Source organism: Panicum virgatum, chromosome 6N, assembly GCF_016808335.1.
Source record: "Panicum virgatum strain AP13 chromosome 6N, P.virgatum_v5, whole genome shotgun sequence".
NCBI classification, from domain to species: Eukaryota; Viridiplantae; Streptophyta; class Magnoliopsida; order Poales; family Poaceae; genus Panicum; species Panicum virgatum.
This window is the reverse complement of record NC_053150.1, coordinates 27,744,267-27,772,153: the sequence shown is the minus strand read 5'-3', so window position 1 is coordinate 27,772,153 and position 27,887 is coordinate 27,744,267. Positions and strand designations below refer to the sequence as shown.

Sequence of the window (27,887 nt, the reverse complement as noted above, 5' to 3'; positions counted from 1 at the left end):
GAAAAGAAGGAAGAAAAACCAGAAAAAGGAAAACCAAACCCGGCCCCAAAACTCTTCCCCAGACCGACCTGCTCCCTCCTCCGCACGCGGCCCACACCAGCGCCGCGGCCCAGCTTCCTCCGTGCGCCCAGCCAGCTCCCGCCTCAGCCCGCTCGCGCTCGCCCTTCCACTGACATGCGGGCCCGGCATGTCAGCGTCGCCCCGCCCGCGCCGCGTCGCCCCATTCTCTCTCTGACCAGCCCGGCCCACACGTCAGCGCCCTCTCCCTCCTTCCTTTCTTCTTCCCCGTGCCGACCGGCCTCTGCTCCACAGCCTCGCTCCGCTCGCCCACCGCTGCACTGTGGGCCGACCCCGCGAGGCCCACTGGTCAGCCTCCCCTCGACCCTCTAGAAGCTTCGCCCCACCCCGAGATCACGCCAGGCCGTTGGCTCGATCCGCTTCCCCCGCGTTGCGCCCGTCACGCCCGTGATCCCTATCGGCCTTCCTTCCCGAACGCGCACACCGACATCCTTGGCCACCTCCTTTAAACAACCCCGCAACCCTCCTTGCACCTCATCTCCACCCCGCCGCCGCCTGCAACCCTCGCAGCCACGCCTCGCCTTGCTCTGCCGGAGCAGAGCTCCCTGCACTGCCACGGCCCCGCTGCCCTGCCGCGCCACAACTTCCCCAGGGCCGCGCAGCAGCTCCGCCCCCTGCCCAGGATCTTCCCCGAGCCTTTTGCCTCGACCCCAGCCCCGAGCAGTGCCGGAATCGCGCCGGAACCACTCGCAGGTGAGCTCACCACGCCGCTGCGATTGCTCGCCGCCGGTGCCACTCCGGCCACACTACCCCCTACACTGGCTTCTCAGGAGTCCCACGCGCCGACCCGTGGAGCTCAGGAGCCCGGAGAACCTCTACACCGACTGGTCCACGTGCGCAGCTCCGAGCGCCGCCGCCCGACCTCACCGTCAACTCACCTGCGTGGCATCTCCGGCCGACCCGAGCCCTCGGTGAGCATCCTCATGACCTTCCTTTTCTGTTGCGCTACAAATCCTAGCCCATAGGCCACCCCAGCTACCAGCACAACGTGCGCCGGCGCTCCGCCGCTGCACACGCCATGGCTCCACCGTGGCGGAACCTCTGCAACACCGCAGCACCCCACGCGAGCCTTGCACTAGCTCGCCCTCACGCTGCGCAAGCCTCACGACCCCACTACGCTCACTTCCTCACACCAGCACGACCTGAACGTGCGTACGCCGATGAGCTCCGCCGCGCAGGGCCGCCGCCGTCGCAGCACGCGCCTCTCCGAGCCTTGTCAAGTCCCACTTAGGCCCCAGGTGGATTACCCATGCCACACTGAGCATCCCAGACCCAAGCATGGGTCGAATCGACCCCTGGAATGCCAGTTTTGCGAACTCCGGTGAGTTCCCGGGCCGCGCCGCCGCGGATAGAGCCGCCGGCGTCGAGCGCCGCCGCCCCTGCACGCAGAGCCGATCGCAGCCGCACGATCTGCCTCGAACACACCAGATTAGATCCAGATCTAATCAAATCCGAGCCGCCAGATCCCGATCCGAAAGTCTAGATCTAAACATACCGGTTCGCCCTGGCAGTTTTGTTAAAGAGCCCCTTCGTTTCGTGGAAATCAACCCGCCGTCCTGTCCAGTTTAAAAGTAATTCCAGTTAGGTCCTGTTTTTAGCATTTAGACCTCTGAGCTTTCCCAAAATGGAACCCGCAGTCCAGCCCCTGCAGTTTTGCGTGCTGACCCCCAAATCTTTTCAGTTTTTATGTATAGGTCCCTGGTTTTTGCGCAGAAGCCCCTAGAAACCCTGTTTTCTTGCAGTTTAGTCCCTGAACATTGTTTTGGGCCTAGTTTTCGCGTTCTAGCTCCATTTTAGGCGTTCTTTATGTCCACGCGATCGTTGTAACGCGTAGAATAGTTTTAGCCTAGTTTTGTTTACTATTTTTATGTATTGTTGTACTGTTTCTTAGCATTTTCCTTTGTTTGCATGTATGTGTATGTGCTGGACCTTGTTTGGGCGTTGCGATCGTGAGTAGACGTTGATCCTTCGGAGGAGTACCAGGAGCCACCTTCCGTGGGACACTTCGAGCAGTAGGAGAAGTTTGAGGAAGGCAAGTACAACATGAACATTCCTGTCACCTTTAAATACAATTTCATACTGCATTTTAATACTGTATGCCTATAAGGACTTTCCTAGCCACTTTGTATCCTTTATATATATATCCCTTGGGTTGCATTTTGGTTAGTTGTGCTAGGTGCTGCGCTCTCACACATGGTCCTTTTTAAATAAATTGTTAATGGTCTTATGCAACTTAATTCTGAGCGTTACCCTCTGTGCTCTGTACTTGAGTGGTTTACGTCTCCTTAAAACATGTTTTTTCTAGAAACTTGGTTTAGGGGGCTCGCACTGTGTTTTGTGCTAGCTACTCTCCATAAGGACCGTACGTCATTAGAGCGACAATCTGGGACAACCGCGCAACCACAAGACTGGAATGGGACGGTCTGGGCTTACTAATTAGGTCTTTTTGGTTCTGGAGTAACTTACCTGCGGGGAAAGAGGGGTGGTAAGCTTCAATGGTCCCTGCTCCTCCGGCATGGTCTGTGCTATGTGCTTGTACCCCCGTGAGGTGGGCCCCATCGTTGCTGATCCAGAAACCTTAGCGGTTACACCTTACCAACGCGATTCTTTGTAACGGCCTCATAGTGTGTTTACTAGTCATCTCACCTAAGGAAGTGTGATGAACAACTAGTGTAACTCACGACTTATGGGTAAAGATGTGCAACCTCTGCAGAGTGTAAAACTGGTATACTAGCCGTGCTCACGGTCATGAGCAGCCCGGATCCTCCTTTTGATTAGGGGTTACCTTGGTGGTTTCGGTGTGGTTCTCAGAAGTTCTTAATTAATTTGATTAATTTCTATGCAACTGGGTTATGGTAATTCCATCAACTTGTAGTAATTAGCTTTAATAAAATTTTGACAAGATTAAAAGCTAATGCAGTTGAGTCAGCCAACCTTAGAACCTCATAGTTTGTGTTATACTTGTTGAGTACAAGTTGTGTACTCACACTTGCCTCCTCTACTCTTTTCTTCTTGTTCTTTTTTGGGATACTCTACTGCTGCTCAGTTCCCGGCGACGCGGAGGAGTTCACCCAGAGCTACTAGGAGTACGAGGACTTCTAGGCGGTCGTCTCCCAGTCGACGTCCCTGTGGTGTCCAGCTTTTGAGTTTCGTACTTGTTTTACGCTTCCGCATATTTGTATCAGACATTTTGTCATTAATGTAATAAATAACATTTGTACTCGCTTTATTATATCTTTTTACGTGATATGTGCTGTGATATACTGTTCATTCTATTGTATATACAGTGTGACTTGATCCTGGCACGTATATGATTGCTCGGTTTATGTCCTTTTGTAAACCGGGTGTTACAAAAACTCAGAAAATGTTTTTGGTCTTTTTGTAAAAAGGGAAAAATACTAGAAAAATTCCAGCATGCAGAAAACAATTTTGAAAATTTCAAACATGTAGTGGAGAAAAACAAATAAGGTGCAAAGAAAATGTTGAAAAGCGGAGAAAGCAAATATGAGATAAATACCAATTTACCTTTGGCAAGGGCGCGTCGTTTAAAATCTGATGTGCACGAATTTTCTCCATCATTCTTACCATTCGTCAGCTCGTCCTGGAGAACTAGACGAGGCCGAACTCTCGATCTTCCGCCACACCTTCTTTTCCTTCTTCTTTCTTTTAGGTGCGGAGGGTCGTTGTTCTGGCTGGGGTTCTGGTGCACCCCAGAGTACTTGCCCTTCACTGTCTTGTTGGATCATGAAGCGCTGCTCTTCCTTCTTCTTGAACCTAAAAAACATATCCTCCCTTCCGACACAGAAATGGATTTCTCCCTTTCCGACATCGATCCTTGCCTTGGCAGACCTTAGAAAAGGTCGCCCAAGTACGAGGTCGACTCTGAGGTCGCCCTCCATATCCATTACCACAAAGTCGGCAAGGATGAAGGAGTCTCGTACTCGCACGAAAACATGTTCGGCTATCCCTTCGGGATACCGAATGGTTGAATCTGCAAGCTGTACGAGCATAGTTGTTGGGGAAAGAGCAGGATATTCAAGTGCTTCATATATTACCTTGGGCATTATATTCACGCTTGCCCCCAGATCGCAAAGGCATCGGTCGAAGTGTTTGATGTAGATCGAGCAGCTGATCATGGGGACCCCTGGATCCTCTTGCACCACTGCCACCATGCCATCCCAAACATCGTTCCTTGGGGGATAGTACCTACCTGCATGGTTATTGTGTGGTGGCCTCCGGGACGAGTTACCCCGTCCGGTAGACACCATGCTGACATTTTCAACGGGAGACTCGGGTTGCCCCGGGATCTTCCCGCTCTCAACAGCAGGTAACGAAGTAGCAATTTGTGCAAGCTGGGTTTTGATCATTTTGTTGAAACTTAACTGATTTTTAAGAGTTGAAGACAAAGTTTCAAGCTTGACATTTAAACTTTCTAGGGATTTGTCATTGGCCAAGAGCTTTTTATTTATATTTTCATTGATTTTAACTTGGCTAAGAACAAGTTCTCTCAAGGGAGGTTGGTTTGAATTGAAATTCGAATTATAAGAAGGATTAAAGTTATTACCTCCCTGAAAAGGTGGACGTGGCTGGTTCCACCCCTGGCCTCCTTGTTGTGGACGATACCCGTTGTTGTGGACGGTACCCGTTGTTGTTGTTGTTGAGGTAGGCGCAGTCTTCACGGGTTTCGGGGTAGTCGTTCCCCGAGTGTCCATCATTACCACAGACTTTGCACGTGGAGTGCGAACCCATGGCATAAACGGGAGCATGGATCGGTTGTTTGCTCCCTTCCTCCATCTTCTTGATTAGGAGGTCCAGCTTCGCGGCAATCATATCCGTCTCTTTGATGGTATGCATGCCTTTGGTGCGGGGTTGGAGTCGTTCATCGCTCCACCCCTGATTGGAGACCATCTTCTCAACCAATGCTTTGGATTTGGCTATGGTCAGGTCGAGGAAGGCTCCTCCAGCAGCGGCATCAATATTGGCTCGAGATGTCGTTGTGAGCCCATTGTAGAAACTTTGCAGGACGAGCCACTCGTCCATGCCGTGATGAGGACAGGCTAGGATGTATTCCTGCAGCCTCTCCCAAGCTTCTGGGATGGATTCCATCCCCGTCTGCTAGAAACTTAAAATTTTCCCGCGCAGGGCATTTGTTTTGCCCAGCGGGAAGAATTTTGCAAGGAACGCCTTGGAGCATTTGGCCCAGGTATCGATGTTCTTTTCTTTTTATAAAACCACTATTTCACCTTCCCCAAGAGGGAAAAGGGAAACAGACGAAGCTTGACAATGTCGGCGGTGACACCCCGTATGACAACGGTGTCGCAGAGCTCCAGAAAATTCTGCAAATGTGCATTTGCGTCCTCATTTGGCTTGCCACAGAATGGGCTAGCCTGCACCATGTTGATGAGGCTTGATTTGAGCTCAAAGTTCACATCCCCGACATTGATGTTGGGGCCAGTGGCCACATTGTCAGTGGAGGGGATGGAGAACTCGCGGAGAGTCTTTTAAGCCATAGCCTCAAGAACAAGTGGTGCTTCCGAAATGGGTTCCTGTGCCGGGAGGATAGCGAGAGGAGGAATGAAGCGAGGTCGTGCCCTTCTCACGAGCCTCACTAGATTGTCTGTGTAGTTTTCTGGCATGGAGAAACCGGTCATACACTACCCCTGTCTTCTTTCAAATCAAAAATAAAAGAAGACATAAAGTGACATTAGCCTGAAAGAGTAAAGACTATATCCTGAGTACAAGGTCTAAGTTAATATCAGCACAATATCTTTGTTCACATGCCGTCCCCCGGCAAAGGCGCCAGAAATACTTGTTGACATTTCTTAGCGCAATCACTAGGAATGGTTAATTCCCAGCAACGGCACCAGAAATGCCTGTTGGCGGTCTTTAGTGCAATCACTAGAAATGAGGGCGCCGAACCCATCCTAGCAACTGCACCCAAGGGGTGCCACTCTCCTAGAAACAGATGGATCCGCAAGCACACGGATATACCGTTGTAGCATTTCACCTGAAGAGTAAGGGTATCGTCATTTATTTGTGTCCCAAAGGACAGCAGCAGCAAAGGTATTGTACTCAACATTAACCATGACATTGTGCCTCAAGTAATAGGCAATGCTCTAACAGGGGTAAGTCCAGATAAAGAATAAGCAAGGGTAATGTGACACAGCACACATCCACACTCCAAGAGGAAGGAATAAAGGAGAGAAACTATAAAACAAGGAACTACTCTATCCTACGTCAAGTCAGCTGGAGCTTAGGCTAGGTTAGGTGTTCTAGTGCTTCTTTCCAAAGCTGTGGTCATGTTAGATCATGGTTAGGACTGCAGGTGCCAGAAAAATGGGATAGCGGGGAGAAGGTCCCGTACCGGAGTACATCTAGTCCCGTTACCTCTTTGCATGAACTCCTACACCGAACTTGAACGTCGGGGAGTACGCTAAACGCAACACCGCTGTTACGCCGGACGGACCGGGCTGTCACCACCTGCCATCTACCCCAATCACACCGTGGAGCACGGTCATATCCGAAGGATCCCGCATACCCGAGCACCACGCTCGTGTATGAAGTCACTACTCTAGTGCCCCCAGGTCTCCCACCCTTCGGATGGACAAGTAAAACACTAGAGCAAGCCCGATACACAACGAACCTCTATCCGTACCCGGATCATCTGGCCTAACCAAGACCGTAGCATAACTTATGAACGATCTAAGCATGGATTGATAAATTATCAAGATAGTAAAGCAACCATGGCAGAACTCTATATTATGAATAGAAGTCTGACAAGTTGGATATAAAGCCATACCAGGAGCCGAGGATTGCTCAACGACTCCGATGACGACTTGCTCGCTAAAGAGAACTAGCCTAGCTCCACTACGTAGCTAAGAGAGCAAGAGAGAGGAGAGCCTTCTTGGAGAGAATGGAATGAAGTGTGTGTGTGTGTGTGTTGAGAGGGGGGAGAGAGGCCCTATTTATACTACTTGGAGGTCGGTTTCCCGCCAACGCATATATGGAAGGTGATTAGGTGCCTTGGCCATGACTCCTCCTCGAGATGCACCTGGACGCGTTGCAGGCCAGGTTCGGCCGACCCTAGGGGTCCGCCGACCCCACCTGTCAGCCAGTCGAGCTGATCCTTTGTAGGGTGGTTGATTCTTAGGATCTTATCCTTATCCTCTGGTGCATCTTGCGTGGAGGCACCGTTTCCTCTGACATGTGGGCCCTCTTTGTAAGGGTGTGACTCCTGATGCGATATTCTGCGTAGTTATGTGGCATCTGCTGCGTGTTTTCGTCTTATTCCACTCTTGCTCATCTAAAATGTACAAAACTCGAAAACAATTGTGGAGCGAGGTTAGTGATACAAATATGTGAGTAAGGCATGTAGTTTTTCTTTATTATTGAGTATAGTTGACGGGTGAAAATGGCACTTAAGCACCATCAATAGTTTGAAATGGATGAGGTCAAGCATGCTGTCTTTGACATGGACAAAAACACAGCTCCTGGCCCAGACCTTATACCAGTTGAATTCTTTCAAGTGTGTTGGGAGATCATTAAAGAGGACTTAATGGAAATGTTTGATGAATTTTATGATAACAAGATGGACATCAGTAGGCTCAATTATGGTATTATAACCCTGATCCCCAAAATAAAAGAGGCCAACCTGATTCAGCAGTATAGGCCAATCTGCCTTTTGAATGTTGTGTTTAAAATCTTCTCTAAAACGTTAATGCTTAGGCTGGAATTAGTGCTGGAAAGGATTATACACAAAGAGCAGACTGCATTTCTCAAAGGAAGAAATATTATGGAAGGGACAATGTGCTTACACGAAATCATTCATGATTCCAAGGTCAAGAAGAAAGATGGTTTAGTTCTAAAACTGGATTTTGAAAAGGCTTATGACAAAATAAATTGGGATTTCTTGTTTGAATGTCTATCTCAAAGGGGTTTCCCTGTTACATGGAGCAACTGGATCAAAGGAGTAGTGACAAGTGGAACTCTTAGTGTCAAAGTTAATGATGTGCTGGGTCCTTATTTCAAAAGTGGTAGAGGGGTTAGACAGGGAGACCCTCTATCTCCACTTCTCTTTAATATAGCTGTAGACACTTTAGCCAAAATGATACATATGAGTCAAAGTAATCAATTGATTAAAGCTTTGATACCAGAATATATTGAAGGAGGTTTGGCCCTACTTCAATATGCTGATGACACAATTTTGTGTATACAAGATGACATGGAGATGGCCAGGGATCTAAAACTTCTGCTTTATCTTTATGAAAGTATGTCGGGGCTTAAAATAAACTTCAATAAAAGTGAAGTGATCATGATATCCCAGGACAATGAGAAAACACTAAGATATGCTGAAATGGTCAATTGTGCAATAGGAAGTTGGCCTATCAAATACCTTGGTGTCCCAGTATCTGGAAATAGAATTCCAGTATCTAATTGGCTCCCCTTAGTGGAGAAAATTGCTAAAAGACTAGATGGCTGGAAAGGTGGAGCCCCGTCCTTGGGAGGGCGTCTCACTCTACTGAATGCATGCCTCAGCAGCATTCCTATATACAGCATGTCTATGTATTTACTTCCAAAGACTATCCTGAAGAAGATAGACTGCATTAGAAAAAGATTTTTCTGGCAGGGAGGGGGGCTTAAAAAGAAATACCATCTAGTCAAGTGGAAAAGGATCTGCCAGTTAAAAATAAAGGGCGGCCTAGGAGTAAAAGATCTGGGCAAAATGAATGTCAGCCTCTTGTGTAAATGGTGGTGGAAAGTGGAACAGAAAGATGGGCTCTGGCAAGAAATTGTGAGAAAGAAATACATCAAATCGTCCTGTATCTCACTTCTTAAGAAGAAAGCCTCCAACTCCCCTGTGTGGAATCAGCTTCTCTCTGTGAGAGATGTTTATACTGCTGGAAGAAAGATGATTGTGGGTAGAGGGGATCAAACTAGTTTTTGGAGGGACACCTGGGTGTGTGACTCCCCTTTGAAGGACAAATTCCCTCGGCTTTTTGACATCTGTAATGAGACAGGCACCACTGTGGAACAAGTAGCAAGCCATAACTGGCATCTGTCTTACAGAAGATGGCTGAATGAAGAGTTACAATGCCAACACAGAAAGTTAAAAGATGTCCTAGTTTCGTTTGCAGTTAATAATGAAAAAGATAGACCCAAATGGAGTTGGGAAAATTCTGGCATTTTCTCAGTTAAATCAACTTATGCCCATTTATGCAGAAATGAAAGAGGAGCTCATTATAATTTGATCTGGAAAGCAAAACTTCCCCTTAAAATCAAAATTTGGCTTTGGCTGATTGAACACAATGCTATTCTGACTAAGGACAATCTGGCCAAAAGGAATTGGTGAGGAGACCTCTGTTGCCGCTTTTGTAATAACTTGGAATCAGTCGATCACCTTTTCTTTGAGTGTCTTACAGCAAAATACATTTGGAGCCTGGTAGCTTTTGTGCTAGGGGCAACAGTCAGACCTACTTCTTTCGGCCAATTCTGGCTTTGGATTTCAAACTTTCTACCTAACAGAAAACAGTTTCACATGATTTGCTTGGCTGCCATTTGCTGGGCAATTTGGACAGCCCGCAACAAGTGTTGCTTTGAAAAGAAATCAATTGGATCTCCGACTGAAATTATCTGCTCAATCAGTTCCTTTCTAAAATACTGGGCAGGTTTACAAGCAGGACAACACAAGGAGGAACTGGAAGCTGGTGCTGAAGCTCTCCTGAAGGCGGCGATGCACTTCCATACCCAAGCTGCTGGTGATGATGCAGGGATTGTGCTTCTTCAGTGACTGTCTTTTTCTTCGCTGCTTATCTGAGTGGCGCGCCTGCGTGCGTGGTTTGCTCTAGTTTGCTTTTGTTCCTTTTCGGACTCTTAGTAGTTTGCTTGCTAGCTACTGGGACTCTTATGTCGAGCTCTGTAAGCGACCTTTTGGTACTGTGTTGGTACGCCAGACAAACTTTGTAATTTCGTTACTATCTGGTAATGAAATTCGGGCGCGGCCCTTCCTGGAAAAAGTCAATCCATTCTGGGCCCAAATATGAGCTCGCAATTTCAGAGAAAGTTACATGGCCTTTCTGCTCCGTGCCAAGTCTCCGGCACTAGCTGTCTGGACCGAAGACCTCAAGTCTCCGCCAAACGCACCACCGACTGAAATACCCAGCTCATTTTCACACCCACGATGTCCCACGTCTGCCGTCGCTGTACTGCTTGTCTACTTCTCCGGCGCCGAAACAGGACACATCCCAGGAAATATTAGGGTCCATGATTTTCGGCGTGCGACTGGTTTATATGAAGAGACCTCTCTACACCACATGTCACGTACGGCCACTAATAAATACACAACTCCGAAGTTGCAGACAAGCTACAGTTTTTCTTCATTGTACTGGATGCCCATATTCCAGTGTATAGGACGAGTCTGTGCTATTGCGTAATATGTATATTTAGCAACTTAAAAACATGGGTTCACAAGACAATGATACAAATTTCATCCCCTACGTACATTCATTGAAAATATTTTACTCAAACTAGTAAAAGTAAAAAAAATGCTGCTGCATCAATACACTTGTGCTTATTTGACGGCATACCGCATACATATATGAACATCAAACAACTTACTTGAACCCCCTTACGAATTACGGGATTCTTTCATTATGAGAAGTCGGTTTGCTATATCTGTCATGGCTGGTCTTCGATCCACATCAAGGTTGAGACATTCAACTGCCATCCCTGCTAGATTTTGAAGAAGCTCCAAATCTTCTGCTACTGCAATTTCACTGTCAAACAACTCAGTTGCTCTCTCCCCTCTTCTATGAGCTTCAAGGAAATCATTCACTATGCTATTGTTGTCAGAGTCTATTGCCTTCTTCCTACTAATAAGTTCCAAGAGCACAACTCCAAAGCTGTAGACATCACTCTTTTCAGTCAAGAGGCCTGATTGCAGATATACTGGATCCATATAACTCATGTCACCGATAACTTTTGCAGTGTGTTGTTTATCTCTCGCAATCAACCTTGATATGCCAAAGTCTGAGATCTTGGGGACGAACTTATCATCCAAAAGTATATTTGCTGGTTTAACGTCGCCATGTAGGATTTTAGTGTTCGTTTTTGAATGCATGTAAGCTAGACCATCTGCTGATTGTGCAGCAATACTTAAACGTATATCTAAGTTCAGAGGCTTCTTCCCTTTGCTGTGAAGAATATCATGGAGGCTACCATTGGAGAGGAACTCATAAACTAGCAACGGTGTATCAACTTCCAGGCAACAACCTATGAGCCTAACAATGTTCCTGTGGATAACTTGAGATTGGATGATGACTTCATTTGCAAATTGTTCATTCTCTAGCAGATCACCATTAATCGTCTTCTTCACTGCAACTACTTCATTACCAAGATTGCCTTTGTAGACTGCACCGAAATTACCTTTTCCAATAAAATTGCTATCTTTCAAAATTGGCATGAGCTCCTCCTTTTTGAAAAGTTTTATAATTTTTGCTTTCGCTAGTGTTGGCCCACCATTTTTTTCAAAGAACTCCTTTGTCTTCTTTTTCTCTTTGCGTAGAAGAAATATAAATGACATAACTACAATGACAAAAACACAGCCGGTTGTACCTACATGGACAAGAAATAAACCTACTCAAAAGTTTTCAATAGATGGTCTAGCAGCAAATGGTAGTAAAAATGAAACAATACCTTCAGCATTTTTTGAGTTTAAATTAAGAATAGAAGTATGTAGCAGTAGTTTCAACAATAGCACGAGAGGGAAGTAGCTCTAATGCTGTGTTTCCACACAACGAGTCTGCCAGCCCCCACAAGACACGCCATTCATACCCTAGCTCAAAGTGGAACCCTACCCTATAGACGCATGCATATTTGCAACTGAAGCTTTCTTAGGTGTACCCCTTGATGAAATTAATTATTGCAAGGTGGATCAAGAAAAAGAGAAAAAACTACACAAACATATGGGCAGAATTTGAAAAAAAAAACTCACAAACGGGGAGAAAATAATGTCGGATGCAAATATGAACGTTCTGTGATCCCGAGCATTTAAACCAGTTTTTTTTTTTTTTGCAGCCACATTGCGTATAGCATACCCACGTTATATTTGCCAACGTGGGAGAGTACAAGCTAAGGTTTGTATGCATGCGAGTAAAGTCCTTTGGAGTGACAGTGAGATGGGAATGCACAGATAACTAGGCAGCGGCGGGTCAAAGATGACGGCACAAGCTGACTTTTGACTTGTACTATTTGAATATATTTATTAGTTTCCCATTCTAGATATTAACATGCTATCCAATAAGATTTTATTAAAACAATGTATCAAAATTTTGGACATTTAGCATTAGGGTCGCATGCCTACATGTGTTATTTAAATGGCTTGATATAATGCCGCGCATACTAGATAAAAAGCTTAAAATAAAATTGCAACATAGCTAACGACAATTACTTACCCACAATCACCTTGGCTACAAGGGGGAATTTTTCTACACAGTGTCCTAATTTCCCATCGCCTTTCGTTCCAGGCTTGCATGGGCAATCATATCCTCCCAGCCTGTTCTTACATATTCCATTGCTCGAGCAATAATATAAATCAGGAAACTTGCACTCGTCGATATCTTCAAAAAGTTAAATTAATTAGGATCAAGATACGAAACCCGAGTTATAGTTTGCTCATCTAAATTACTTTTTATTTGTTCTGAGGAAATCAAAACATTTCGACACACCTTTGCATCCATTGGCGATGTATGGGTTGCCCTCGTAGTGCTCCGAGCACTTGCACACGTAGCCGAGTCTGAGTGCATAGCCCGACTGCTCGACGGTCGCGTTGACGCAATAGCTGTTGTTGCTGACGCACGCGTAGTCCGGCGGTGGCCGCTGGCCTGCCGTCCCCGACGATGGCGAAGTCGAGCACGACGGGGACTCCCCTTGGGAACCTCCCCGGCAGCGCCTTGTCGCCGTACAAGTCCGGCGTGGAGAAGTTGTAGCCTGACTTCTCGACCACCATGGCGTAGGAGCACGGGCTGGTCTCCCACAGGGAGTTGTTGATCTCGAGGCTGACATCGGGCGCGACCTCGGTGACAGGGCCGTAGCTGGAGGACTCCTGGCGCAGGGCGGCCTCGCAGCAGCCGCGCCCCGCGCACGAGCCGTTCCTCGCGCTCTCGAGGTGGCCGCCGGGGAGCTCCGAGCGCCAGGAGGGCGACGACAAGGACGTGTAGCTCGAGCCGTCCGAGACGCCGACCCTCCAGCCGACGCCGACGACGACGTTGAGCGCCTCCGACACGGCGAGCGGCCCCTCCGTGAGGCTTCCGAGCGTCATGGCCTGAGCTTTCAGCTTGTAGTTGGTGCTGTTCGTGCTGCAGGCGGATGTGATCCCGTACACCCGTGCCACACTTCGGTCGACCGTCCATGAGCTCGACCGGCCAGTAGGAAATGTTCGGGTAGGAGTAAGGCAGGAAGGATTCGTCGTTGGAGATCGGCGACTCGTCACGCTCGGTGACCGTGATACGGTTCCGGTCGCCGTCGGCGAGGAAGGCGCGAGGGGGGTCGAAGGAGTGGTCGCAGGTGATCTCGAAGCCCTCGCGGAAGCAGCCGGGCATGAGGCCGAAGGGGAAGGGGATGCTGATGTCGCCGCACTTGTCGGGGCAGCCCGGATGTGTGATCGGCTGCTGCTTATCTTGTCCATCAGTGCCTGCTGCACCTGCAAGAATGAGGAGGAGGATTTGCAGCAGCTGAGATCGCCAGGGCGTCGGCATGGTGCAGTAGTGGTGGGCTAAGTTTTGCCCTGGGGATAGCTCTTGTTTAGTGGGTGCTAGGGTTTTGATGAGTTGTTTTCCTCCTGCCGGAGCTTTAATTGCTTGTTTCTGGTGGAGGTTTGGGTGCACTTCGTGGAACCCGCATTATAGCTCCGTACAAATTCATCGCTTCTTGTTCAGGCCGCTAAAACTGTATAGGTACGTGATCGAAGGGCAAAACGAGGGATCTTTTGCACTCTAATTTATCTAACCACCTGTTGTTAGAAGGAAAGACAAACAGTTCCGGTCAGCGTGTATAACCCTCAAAAGAAGTCCTGCATCAATCTCAAAACCGGAACACATGGGCCATAGGCGCAAAAGTCAAATATGGAAATTTCGTAAAGTTAAGGGCATGTTTAGTTCTCAAAAAATTTCCTACAGTATCCGTCACATCAAATATTCAGACATGTGCATGGAGCATTAAATGTAGCTAACTACACAGTTCAGATGGAAATGACGAGATGAATTTTTTAAGTCTAATTAGTTCATAATTGGACATTAATTATCAAATAACAATGAAAGTGCTATAGTACCCAACCAAAAATTTTCATGAACTAAACACAGTCTAAGGCACGAATATAGCTGGCCAAACACGGAAGCATCTGTAAACAAGTCAAAGCCGTCTGTAAACAAGAATCATACCAAGATGTTTATAGAGTTCTAGATGCATGATCCCATGTTAAAGGCCTAACCCATTTATTAGAGCATCTAACAGACTCTGTATATTTCTCATGGAATAGGTAAAAATAGATAAATTTTCAAATATCCACGAGCCTCTCTATCGTAGTCGGTTTGGTATCACTACTACAGAACAGGCCTTTGTTCCAGGCCATTTGTCCCGGCTGTCTTTGGCCCGGGACCAAAGGTGGCTTTTGTCTCGGGTCCAACGGCTAGCCGGGCCGCGGGGGGGTGGGGGGACAGGGGCGTTTTGTCCCGATTGGAGCCACCAACCGGGACCAAAGACCATCCTTTTGTCCCGGTTGGTGGCTCCAACCGGCACAAAAGGCCCCGCGACCCTTTTGTCCTGGTTGGAGCCACCAACCGGGATCAAAGGCCACTATTTTGTCCCGGTTGGTGGTTCCAACTAGGACAAAACTCCATGGCCCCCTTATCCCCTTTTCTCTCCCCCCGCCCGAGCCATTCAGCTCACTTGTTCTTGCTGTTTTTGGCTCGGGAGAGGGGAGTATGTTCTTGCTCATTTCTTCACCACATTTGTGAAGATCTTTGATTCCCCCTCCTTCCATCGGCGCTAAAGGTTTGGAGCTTGTTTCTCTCTTCTTCCATTGCTTGTGTAGCTCATTTCATGCTTTGGAAATATAGAAAATGTGTAACTCATTTCTTGGACATTTAGATTGCATATGTAGGTGTGATTTACTTGTTTTAATTGATCCAAAGGAGTGTAGTATACTTGTTTTAGTTGATCCAAAGGATAATAGAAATTTTTAGAATGAGTGTAGACACTTCATGTGATTTACTTGTATATATGACCACATTGTGGAAAGTTGATTTTGTTTAATGAATTAATGAAAGGAGTATAATAAAAAAATTTGCATTATGAAAGGATTATTTTGACATTTTGGTGATGTATTTATTCAGGCTCACATTGAAACCATCTAGAAGCTTAAATAATCTTTATTTCGAAACAAGTATACGTCGTTAATCTCCATCCAACGGTGATGGCACTCCCTTTCGGGGATACACGATGTGCTATAAGGACGTTGCCAATGGGCTGGTCGCAATACCGTCACTTCCGATTGATACGAAGGCAGCACTTGGCGCAGTCAGTGTGGCCATTGTTGCACTGAGAGCATATCAACGAGCATGCTGCCTGTGTCAAGTGCTGCGTTCCTATCAACCGTAAATGTTGGTGTTGCGACTGGCCTATTGGTGACGTCCTTGTACCATTTCGTGTCCCCCCGAAAGGCAGTGTCACCACCGCAGGGTCGAGGTTACCGACATATACATTTTCCGAAATAAAGTTTTTTTCCCTTTTAGATGGTTTCTGGATATTGAAAAGAAGGGTGTCAAAATAATTAGGAGTTATATAGATCATAGACACTTAACAGCAATTTTGAAATGTAAATGACATGTTTAGTTTGTTAGTTATGCAATGCTTTTTTTTATATATGTATACTTGTTACCACCAAGTGTGAACTGTCAACGAATTGGTGTTGCTATCGTGTTTTTTTTATATATGTATACTTGTTACCACCAAGCGAGTTGATGGCTCGATATAATGCTAGACGTGAAGAGTCAGGGTTGGCAGAATTTGATCGTAACGTGTCGAGACTTCGGGAGGCGGTTAAGAAGACATTGGTTGATAGGTCCCCTGAGTAGGATGTATCATCCTGTATTTTAATTTGTATTATTTACTTTGACAAATTTTGTAATGGATTAAGTACTCCTTTTAAATAATCATGATGTATGGAGAATTAATTATCTACATTGTATGATGGATATTGCAGATCTTTTAATTATTCATGTTATGTTACATTTAATTTAATTTATTCGATACGTGTAAAGAATTCAAATCGATCCCTTTAAAATGTAGATGGACCGGCAATGGATGTACAATGCTAACCGACGTTCTATCGAATTTATTGAAGGTCTGTATTATTTTTTGACTGTGGCTAAGGCAAACAAGCAGAATGGTTTTATGTGCTACCCGTGCGTTAATTGCAAGAATAACAAGGATTACTTCTCTTCAAGAATCATACACAGCCACATTTTCGCATATAGTTTCATGGAGAAGTATGTTTGTTGGACGAAGCACGGAGAAAAGGGGGTTACCATGGAAGACAATGAAGAAGAAGATTTTGACGATCACTTTCCCGGGAACGCTGGATTCAGTGCATTTGATGACGACATTCCCATGGAAGAGCCCGAATCAGATGTAGGAGAAGATGATCCCGGCGATGATCTGGGGCAGGCACTGCACAATGTGCGGGCAGACTGTGAGAGTGAAAAGGAGAGGTTGAAGTTCCAGAAGATGTTAGAGGACCACCTGAAATTGTTGTACACAGGCTGTGAAGATGGATTGAAGAAGCTTGACACCACCCTGGAGTTGCTGCAATGGAGGGCGACAAATGGTGTATCCGACAAGGGATTTGGTGAATTACTGAAACTTGTTAAAAAAATGATTCCTAAGGACAACGAATTGCCTACCACAATGTATGAAGCCATACAACTTGTTTGTCCTCTAGGATTCGAAGTGCAGAAGATACATGCATGCCCCGTATGCAGTGCATTGAGTTACAAGATCAGAAAAGATGATCCTGGTGATGTTGAGGGGGAGCGTCCCAGGAAAAGAGTTCCTGCCAAGGTCATGTGGTACTCGCCTATAATACCACGTTTGAAGCGTCTGTTTAGAAATAAAGATAATGCTAAGTTGATGCGATGGCACAAAGAGGAACGCAAGCAAGACTCGATGTTGAGACACCCCGCTGATGGGTCACAGTAGAGAAAAATAGATAGAACCTACCCTGAATTTGAATTGGATGCGAGAAACATAAGGTTTGGTTTGAGTACAGATGGCATGAATCCTGTTGGTGAGATGAGCAGTGGTCATAGCACTTGGCCTGTGACTCTTTGCATGTATAATCTTCCACCATGGCTCTGCATGAAATGAAAGTTCATCATGATGCCAGTGCTTATTCCTGGCCCAAAGCAGCCCGAAAATGTGTACCTAAGACCATTGGTCGAAGAACTCTTATTGCTCTAGTGCAATGAAGGTGTACGGATGTGGGATGAATACAAACAGGAATACTTCAACCTACGAGCATTGCTGTTCGTAACGATCAATGACTGGCCTGCTCTTAATAACTTGTCAGGACATTTGAACAAGGGATATAGAGCATGCACATACTGTTTAGATGATGCCAATAATATATGGTTGACTCACTGTAAGAAGGTTGTATACATGGGTCCTCATCGGTTTCTTCCCATCAGGCATCCGGTACGAAAGAATGGCAAGCATTTCAAAGGGCAAGCGGACCACCAAACAAAGCCGATGCACCGTAGTGGTAAGGACGTCTTTGACATGGTAAAAGATCTAGAAGTTGTTTTTGGAAAGGGTCCTGGTAGCCAACCTATTCCGAACGAAAACGGAATGGCGCCCATGTGGAAGAAGAAGTCTATATTTTGGGAGCTACCATATTGGGAAGTCTTAGATGTTCGTCATGCAATTGATGTGATGCACCTCACAAAGAATCTTTGCGTCAAACTGATAGCATTCTTGGGAGTTTACGGAAAGACAAAAGATACACTAGAAGCACATCAAGAATTGCAACGTATGGAAGAACGGGATGCCTTACATCCACAACAGCGAGATAATGGACAAGAGTACTTAAGTCCTGCCAGCTATACTCCTAGCAAGGAAAAGAAGGAAAGCATGTTTGAATGCTTGAGCAGTATCAAGGTTCCATCTGGATACTCGTCCAATATAAAAGGAATCCTAAATTTGGCAGAGAAGAAATTAACAAATCTAAAGTCCCATGACTGCCACGTGCTTAGGACCGAACTTCTTCCTGTTGTGCTGCGGGGGATTCTGCCTGATAACGTCCGGTTAACCATCGTGAAGCTATGTGCCTTCCTCAACGCAGTTTCTCAGAAGTTTATTGATCCGAACAAATTGATAAACCTGCAAAACGATGTGGTGCAATGTCTTGTTGGCTTTGAGCTGATATTTCCACCATCTTTCTTCAACATCATGACACATCTTCTAGTGTACCTTGTGAAAGAGATTGATATCCTCGGACCAGTATTTCTACACAACATGTTCCCCTTCGAAAGGTTCATGGGGGTACTAAAGAAATGTGTTCGTAATCGAGCTCGTCCAGAAGGAAGCATCGCCAGTGACTACGGCACTGAGGAGGTCATTGACTTTTGTGTTGACTTTATTGATGACCTTAAATCGAAATGGAAAGAAATCATATATCTGCACAGATGATTTCTCATTCAAGAAAGCGTGTTATGCGGTTCTTCAACAATCATCCTTGGTGGACTCGTATATCGAGGAACACAAGAAGATTCTGCTCTTCGAATTCCCTTGAAAAGTCTGAGGCATAGATTACACGTGAGCACATGAATACTTTCGGCAGCTGGTTGCGGAAGCATCTAATGGATAACTTGGATATAAGTGAACAACTGTTCTTATTGGCTAGGGAACCCTCTTGGAATATCTTAACATACCAAGGGTACGAGATAAATGGAAACACATTTTATACGATAGCCCAAGATAAAAAGAGTACCAACCAAATCAGCGGTGTCCGTATGGATGCCATAGACAATAATGGAAAAAAGGACACATATTACGGCTACATTGAAGAGATATGAGAGCTATATTACGGTCCCAATTTCAAGGTGCCTCTATTTCGTTGAAAATGGGTTAAGCTATCTGGAGGAGCGGTAACAAAAGATGAGTATGAGATGACAATAGTTGATCTCAACAATTTTGGGTATAGTGACGAGCCGTTTGTCCTAGCCCAGGATGTCGCTCAGGTTTTCTATGTTAAGGACATGTCCAGCAAGCCAAAGAATGAGATAAACAAGCAAAAGGATGAGCCTAAACGACACATAGTTCTATCAGGGAAGAGAAACATCGTTGGAGTGGAGGACAAGACAGACTTGTAAGAAGAATATAATAACTTTGTTGCCATTCCACCTTTCGAAGTAAATGCTGATCCATGCATCCTGCTAGCCAACGATGATGCTCCATACTTGCGCCGTGATAATAATCAAAGGACATTTGTGAAGAGAAAGTCTGTTACCATACAGTAGCTGCTGATCCTTAATGTACTTGAATCATTTTATATTATTCTATAAAAAAGTAATGGCAATTCAAATACTTTTATTATATATGTACTGTACCATTATCCTTTATGTGTTATATAATTTTTTTATATTTTTTCACTTAATTATCAGACTCATATAATTTTCATACAATGATATCAATTACTCAACTAATTATATTTATTTTATGAAATTACATTCATATTAACACACTATACTCTCTCACTAACACACACTATCTCACAAACTCACACACTACTTATTACTCCCATGAAATGGCTTAATTTTATGTAAACTCACTTTTTAAACATTAATATCATGATAGAATCCATTTTCTGTCGAAAAGCAATAGTTTTGAAAAATTTATTCACCTAATATATTTTTGCATTGTCAAAATAAAAAATATAATATGAACAAAGTTATATATTTCGTTGACCCAATCACTTGAATAAAAATTAAACATGTTTGTTGTGTATATCAAGTCTATATACAATAAGAAATTTTGTTCCATAATTTTTAGATCCATAATTTTTTACTCAATTAACAAATGAAAGCCTATTTTAAAAGAGAAGTAAGAAAAAACAAATGAAAAAGAGAAAGATTTAGCGGAAAGGAGGGAAAACGGCCCCCTTTTGTCCCGAGTGGTAGATCCACCCGAGACTAAAAGTGGGCCGTAGGCTGGGAATTTCCCGGCCCGCCAAAAAACACCTTTTGTCCCGGGTGAAGCCACGACCAGGGACAAAAGGCCCTTTAGTCCCGGGTGGTGGCTTCTCCTGGGACAAAAGCCCCCCTCCCCCCTATATATCTCCCTTCTTCCTCCCCCATTCCCCAACACTTGGTGATTTTCTTGATCTGCACCGCGTTGTCGTCGTCCCCTGCTCCCACCGCGCCTCTTGCTCGCTGCCGCCGCCGTCTGCGAGCGCTGCCGACCTCCGCCGCCAGAGGTCGCGCCGCCCCACCACGCCGTCGGTCTCGAGCTCCGCCATCCCCGAGCGCCGTCGACGTCCCCCATCCCATCCCCGAGCGCTGTCGAAGCTCCGCCGCCCCACCACGCTGTCGTCCCTAATCTCCGCCGTCCCCGAGCCCCCGCCCAGAGCGCTGTTGTCCTCCTCCTCCCCACGCGCCGCTCGCGCCATAGTCCACCGCCGCGCGCCACGCGTCGTCGTCGTCCTCTTCTGAGCGAGGTCCTGGCCGCCGCCGTCCTCCTCTGAGTGAGGTCCCGGCCGTCGTCCTCCTCCTCGCGCCGTACATGCGGGCTGCACCACGGTGCGCTCGGCCGTGCGCCGCCGGCGCTGCCCGCAGCCCTAACGACCTTTTTTTTACTGCAATTTTGTTTAACAGAAATTTAATTAACTGTAATTTTTTACTAAAATTTGATTAACTGAATATTTATGTATATGAAATTTGATTAACTGAATATGTATGTGTACGAAATTTGATTAACTGAATATATATGTGTACGAAATTTGATTAACTAAATATGTATGTGTACGAAATTTGATTAACTGAATATATATGTGTACGAAATTTGATTAATTGAATATGTATGTGTATGTAATTTGATTAACGGATTTTTTAACTGAAATTTGATTAACTGAATATGTATGTGTATAACATATGTGTATGACATATGTATGTGGATGGCATGTGTACTGAGCACTAAATTGATTCATCCATCGATTCGTCCATCGATCGATCGGTACTTAGTTAAATTATTGATAGAATATTTCATATATAAAATATTTCATGTATATTTCTTGAATTACTTAGAGAATATTTCTCGATCTCGTCCATCTATCGGTACTTAGTGAAAAAACCATCTTGAATATTTCATATATAGAATATTTCATGTATATTTCTTGAATTACTTAGAGAATTATTCAATGAATTACTTAGAGAATTATTCAGTGAAATACATGGTGAGTTAATTAATGAATTTTCTTATATGGTTTAGTTAAGATGGACCCGCAACAACAAGAAGCAGACGAACAATTCTTGATGGATATGATTGCCGAAGGTGATGGCCAAGAAGGAAATACTGCTGAACAAGTTGATGATGGCAGCAATACCGACATATATTTGAATATGTCCGGTGACGGATGTGAGCCACCATCCGGAGATGATGACGCTGCTGCTAACCAAGATGCTAATGTACATATCACAACCGCATTACTTGTATTCAAATTATATTTACATCCAGTATTGACATGTATACGATATATGTATATGAAATTTTTATAGCCGTCTGGATCATCGTCGCAGCAGAAAAAGACGAAATGAGGCTCGTGTTGGCGTTTCTTATGCCCGATAGAATACATATTCTGCAAGCACATAGAATCACTGCTGTATCACTTCACCTTGGAGTATTCCAGGGTATCGTATTTTTCCTCAGGGAAGCACTATGGCAAAGAGTATCGTAAATCAAATGATAATCGTACTAGGTTGACTGACCGACTAACTAGACGGGGGTAAGCCAGATAGGTAAGTGAGATAAATGGCCAGGCAATGACCGAGTGACACACGGAGATTCTAATCCTTAGAGAGATAGCAGCTAGGAGGACAACGAGCGAGATAAGACTCCTGATACACTTCTGAACTGTCGAGCTAGCCTCTCTAGATCAGACTAAACACCTAACTAGTTCTCGGGAAAGCAGAGCTTACTTCAGTGGCTGGAAGAGGAAGGACTTCAGAAAAGGATGAGAGGGGAGTCCAACGGCAACCTGCACTACTACTATGAAAACACCCGAACGTGGTGGACTACAAAGGACAGATAGGGCTGTCACCACCTTCCGACTACCACAACGGTTCTGTGGGGTGGAACACACTTTCTAGCTAACACTAAGGTCAGACACCACATCTGCACTCGGTGTTAGGATTTCTCTCGAGGCCTTCGAGAGAAATCCCCCTAAACCTAGAGCACTAACTTGAGATACTCTAGTTCGGGTGAGAAAACCCGTAAGATAAGTTCCCGATTACTAAGAAAGATAATCTAGTCTAAGCTAAAGGATAATTTCCGTGCTCAAGCTGAACACTCAGACTCGAGTAAATAAAAGATAGCGGAAAGTAAAGCTGACTCGGAAAAAGTAAAGAAGATAACTTATAATATCAAAAGAAAGATACAAGAGCTATACCAGACTTCCGACGATTCCGGAATACCGAGCAAGCTCGACTCGACTCTAACTCCCAAGCTACTAACCTACTCTAGAAAGTACAAGTGAAGAGAGAAGAGCTCCAATGGTGTGTGTTGAAGTGATGGATGGTGCCTTCTATTTATAGCCCTCCCAAGGTCGGTTCTGGCAGTTACTGCAGTTGGCGTCGGTTGTAAGCAGGTAAGACGGTTGAGCTTAGCTTCCACGCCAAGACCCAGCCTGAGGGGCTTCCAAGTGGGGCCGGCTGGCCTCCCCTAGGCTGGCCGGCCTGGGGTTCCCACCACGTCACCACCGACTTTTGGACAGCGGCTCTGATCTTCTCCTGGAGGCGGTTGACAGTTGCTTCGGCTTCATGCGTGCATGAGCTAGGCCGGCCGGCATAGGGGAGGCCATCTGGCCCATCTCAGCCTTCTATTTTGCCGACACTTCACACTCTACTTTTGTGCTTCCTCCAGAGAAGTGGATCACTGATTTACTTTTGATCTTGGGCTGCCTTGTGGATCTTTGAATCAATGTCAGTGCCTTTCGGTGCATCCAATTGAACCGAGGCCCAACCCTCGACTCAGAGTTTTATGAATGTGTCTCATTGCCACTGGATCGAAACCGGGGCCGTGTTCTTGAAGGTGCTAGGATGCCCGGCCTAGGAGAGGCCGGTCGGCCTGGGTTTCTGCCCAATTTTGCTCATTTTTGGTGCACCTACTCCTGAAATCAAAACTCATCCAAAACTTGTGGAACTTGTTAGAAATAAACAAAAAATGAATGGAACATAGTGTAGAGCTCATGTTATTCCCGAGAAGTTGACAGCTAGAATGTGAATTTATGGCCGTCAACAGCCCGACAAAGAAATTGGAAGGCCGGTACATTATAACGGAGGTAGCTCCAGATGGTGAACCGATCGCTCTAGTAGCTGCAGCCAAAAAGTACATCAGACAATCCGGATGTATTGTTAGGGACCACATACGGATCAGTTTCAGGTTATGGAAAGCTAACAATCCAAGGGAGAGAATGGATGCGGTACCCAACAGAAAAAAGGAATGGTGCTGGCAGGAGCTAAAGAAGAATTTCACTGTTCCAGCTGAATCAGAAGAGATATGCAAGTGCTGGACCCTAAGCAAGATGTCCGAACAGCTGCAGTCATTCAAGAAAACTTTGACGAAGAAATATATCAAGACCAGGACCACGCCTGTGTTTACCGGCGAGCTGTTGGCATTTCTTAGCGCAATCACTAGGAATGGTTAGTCCCTAGCAACAGCGCCAGAAATGCTTGTTGGCGGTCCTTGGTGCAATCACTAGAAATGAAGGCGCCGAACCCATTCTAGCAACTGCACCCAAGGGATGCCACTCTCGTGGTATAATCAATACGATTACAGAAGGATCCGCAAGCGCACGGATATACCATTGTAGCATTTCACCTGGAGAGTAAGGGTATCATCATTTATTTGTGTCCCAAAGGACGGTAGTGGCAAAGGTATTGTACTTAACATTGACCATGACATTGTGCCTCAAGTAATAGGCAATGCTCTAACAGGGGTAAGTCCAAGTAAAGAATAAGCAAGGGTAATGCGACACATCACACATCCACACTCCAAGAGGAAGGAATAAAAGATAGAAACAACAAAAGAAAGGAACTGCTCTACTCTACGTTAAGTCAGATGGAGCTTAGGCTAGGTTAGGTGTCCTAGTACTTCTATCCAAAGCCGGGGTTATGTTAGGACATGGTTAGGACTACAGGTGCCAGGAAAATGGGATAGCGGGGAGAAGGTCCCGCACCGGAGTACATCCAGTCCCGTTACCTCTTTGCATGAACTCCTACACCGAACCCAAACATCGGGGAGTACACTAAACGCAACACCGCTGTTACGCCGAACGGACAGGGCTGTCACCACCTGCCGTCTACCCCAGTCACACCATGGAGCACGGTCATATCCGAAGGATCCCGCATACCCGAGCACCACGCTCGTGTATGAAGTCACTACTCTAGTGCCCCCAGGTCTCCCACCCTTCGGATGGACAAGTAAAATACTAGAGCAAGCCCGAAAGCACATCGAACCTCTATCTGTACCCAGATCATCTGGCCTAACCAAGACCTTAGCATAACTCATGAACGAACTAAGTATGGATTGATAAACTATCAAGATAGTAAAGCAAAAATGGCATAACTCTATACTATGAATAGAAGTCTGACAAATCGGATACAAAGCCATACCGGGAGCCGAGGATTGCTCAACAACCCCGAGGACGACTTGCTCGCTAAAGAAGAACTAGCCTAGCTCCACTACCTAGCTAGGAGAGCAAGAGAGAGGAGAGCCTTCTTGGAATGGTGGAAATGAAGTGTGTGTGTGTGTTGAGGGGGGTGGAGAGAGGCCCTATTTATAGCTCTAGAGGTCGGTTTCCCGCCAACGCACATATGGAAGGTGATCAGGTGCCTTGGCAGCTACTCCTCCTCGAAGTGCACCTGGACGGGAACCAGGCCAGGTTCCGCCGACCCAGGGGGTCGGCCGACCCCACCTGGCAGCCCCTCGGCCTGATCCATTGCTGAGTGGTTGATTTGTTGGATCTTATCCTTATCCTCTAGTGCATCTTGCATGGAGGCCCCGTTTCCTCTGACAGGGCCCTCTTTGTAAGGGTGTGACGCCGGATGCGATATTCTGCGTAGTTGTATGGTGTCTGCAGCGTGTTTTCGTCTTATTCCGCTCCTGCTCATCTAAAATGTACAAAACTCAAAAACAACTGTGGAGCAAGGTTAGTGATACAAATATGCGAGTAAGGCATGTAGTTTTCCTTGATTATTGAGTATAGTTGACGATTGATAATGGCACTTAAGCACCGTCAACACGAGCTCGAAAAGCTAAAGGATCACTGGGATGCATTTGTGCAATACAAGACTTCCGAGCTTGGGATTGAGAAGGTCCAGAAGGCCAAAGATAATGCCTCAAAGAAAGTATACCATCACACTCTAGGGCAAGGAGGCTACAAGCTTGCAATACCCAAATGGGAGAATATGGAGCAGGATCTGCTTGATAGAGGTATCCAACCTGCGACCATGAACTGGCCTAAAAGGTCAAGGACCTGGTTTTATGGTCACGGGGGAAGCTTGGACCCGGTGACTGGGGCCTCATCTATGGGCCAAAAATCCAGCTAGCAGCCCAGAGATTACAGGAGGCCATACAAGCAGTGGCTGAGGGAACATTCCAGCCAGATAGAGAGAGGGACGAGTTGACTTACGACCTTGGGAATCCAGAACACCCGGGCCGCACACGAGGCAAAGGTGTGGTTCCGTGGAAGTATGGGTTCAGGGATTACATTGAATCATATAGAAGTCGACAAAGAAGAAAGAATGATGAGCGGGAGCACTTGCGAAGGCTAGAGGAACAGCTCCTCTCACACGATCAAAGACTGGCCGAAGAGATTCAACGCCAAGTGGCCATAGCAATGAGCTAGCAACAGCAAGCGCAAGCAGTGCCTCCAGAGCCTAATTCTGCAGCCGATCATGTATCTCAGCGAAAAAGCAGCTGCGCTTCCACAGACATCCCCGTCGAGACAACGGGAATCCAGCCCGCAGTTGAAACGATGGCTCCGCAACGATTTCCAATGGATGAGATCACCCAAAGGACACCTTGTGACCTACAGACTGCCATCAAGAACTTAACATTCACAGTTGCGTACGGTACCGCCATGCCAACCCAACCAGGCGACGTGTACCACGGGCAGCAAATTCCGGCATGATACGCTAGAGTTGGCGTGGAGCAGGTGCACGAGAGTTGGGAGACACTCGAGCTTGATATTCCTGGGGGCAATGGGGAGAGGACACTAGCAGAGGCCATTCATGGCTACATCCTATGGGATAAGTTCTACATTGTCCTGAAGTCGGATGATCGAACACCAAGACCGGCATCTCAGCATTCCTCTCCAAGGATGTCATCTCCGCAAAACTTCCCAAGGGAAACACTGTCTCCTCAAGGTTCACCGAAACATTCTCCATCACCATCATCTCATGCGCCGATGAACACTCAAGCGTCACTGTCGCCTCCATGGTCACTTCCTTCGCCGCCGGCAAAGAAGCAGAAACAGCCGCCGGCAAAGAAGATAGCTGCACTGGCTAAGGAGTCTCCAAAGAAGAAGGAACAGAAGAAAAAAACCAAGGAGTATCCTATTAAAACCTGGGACATGAATCTTTAAGAATGTCACTGGATAACTGCTGAAAGGGTTAAAGAGCACTTCCAACCGAAGCCGAAAAAGCAGCCGAAGAAAGTAATAAATCCGGAACAATTGAAATTTTTTATTAGAATGTGCGAAGCAAATAAGAGAAAATTTATTTCTAAAGAACCGCCTTTAGACTACAACCGCCAAATTATGAAGAGTTACGCGAAGAAGCAGAAACAATCAAGGTCGTCGTCATCCAACGTTCCACATCTCGGAGCCCAAAAGAACCAAACAGTAGAGCCTCTCATTGTGGAACAGACGACGAAACAACAAGACTTGATTACATTTTTGAAAGAATCAAACCTCACGGTGGCTCAAGTTGCAGGGGGAGAGGATATTCCAAAGGCCCAAGTGATCGCCAGATGGTAGTTTCAGTTGGGCACATCTCTTGTCCCCCCCCCGAAGTCGTGTCTTTGATGCCAACGAAAATACGAAGGCTACACGACCGATACATGATGTTGATGTCCCAGTGCGTCTTCTGAGTGGCGCGAAGATTAAAGATGATGACTTCTTTTGGGGCGAGGCCATCATATGGATTAATTGGGAAGAAGTTTACCAACTATACCATCAGGATGCCCTCGACATCTCTATGGTCGGCTTGTGGGTTCTGTAAGTATTGTTCATTATATTTTAATCGTTACGTATTGTATTGCATGACCTCAAGGAGCTGATCCCTTGGTTTGTTTGGTACAATGTAGAATGGAGATTCAAAATTGCAGGAGGAAAGGGTACTCCTACCTCGGCTTCGTGGACCCAATTACTTGTAATTGTAGGCCTCTACGAGATAACCCTGACGAGATATTCCAAAACTTGTACAAGTACTTCGCCGTCCAGCACGACAAAATTAAGATATTGTTTCCTTACAACTTTGTGTAAG

General features: G+C 46.0%; 1 non-coding gene and 1 pseudogene across 1 annotated transcript; one reads left to right on the top strand and one right to left on the bottom strand.

The window, feature by feature from the left end:
* Positions 1-5,116: 5,116 nt before the first annotated feature.
* LOC120680375 lies at positions 5,117-5,220 on the top strand. Its single transcript, XR_005677641.1, has one exon. It is a non-coding gene; the product is annotated as a small nucleolar RNA R71 (small nucleolar RNA).
* A 5,273-nt stretch (positions 5,221-10,493) lies between these two features.
* Positions 10,494-14,034, bottom strand: LOC120679921 (annotated as a pseudogene).
* Positions 14,035-27,887: the final 13,853 nt, after the last annotated feature.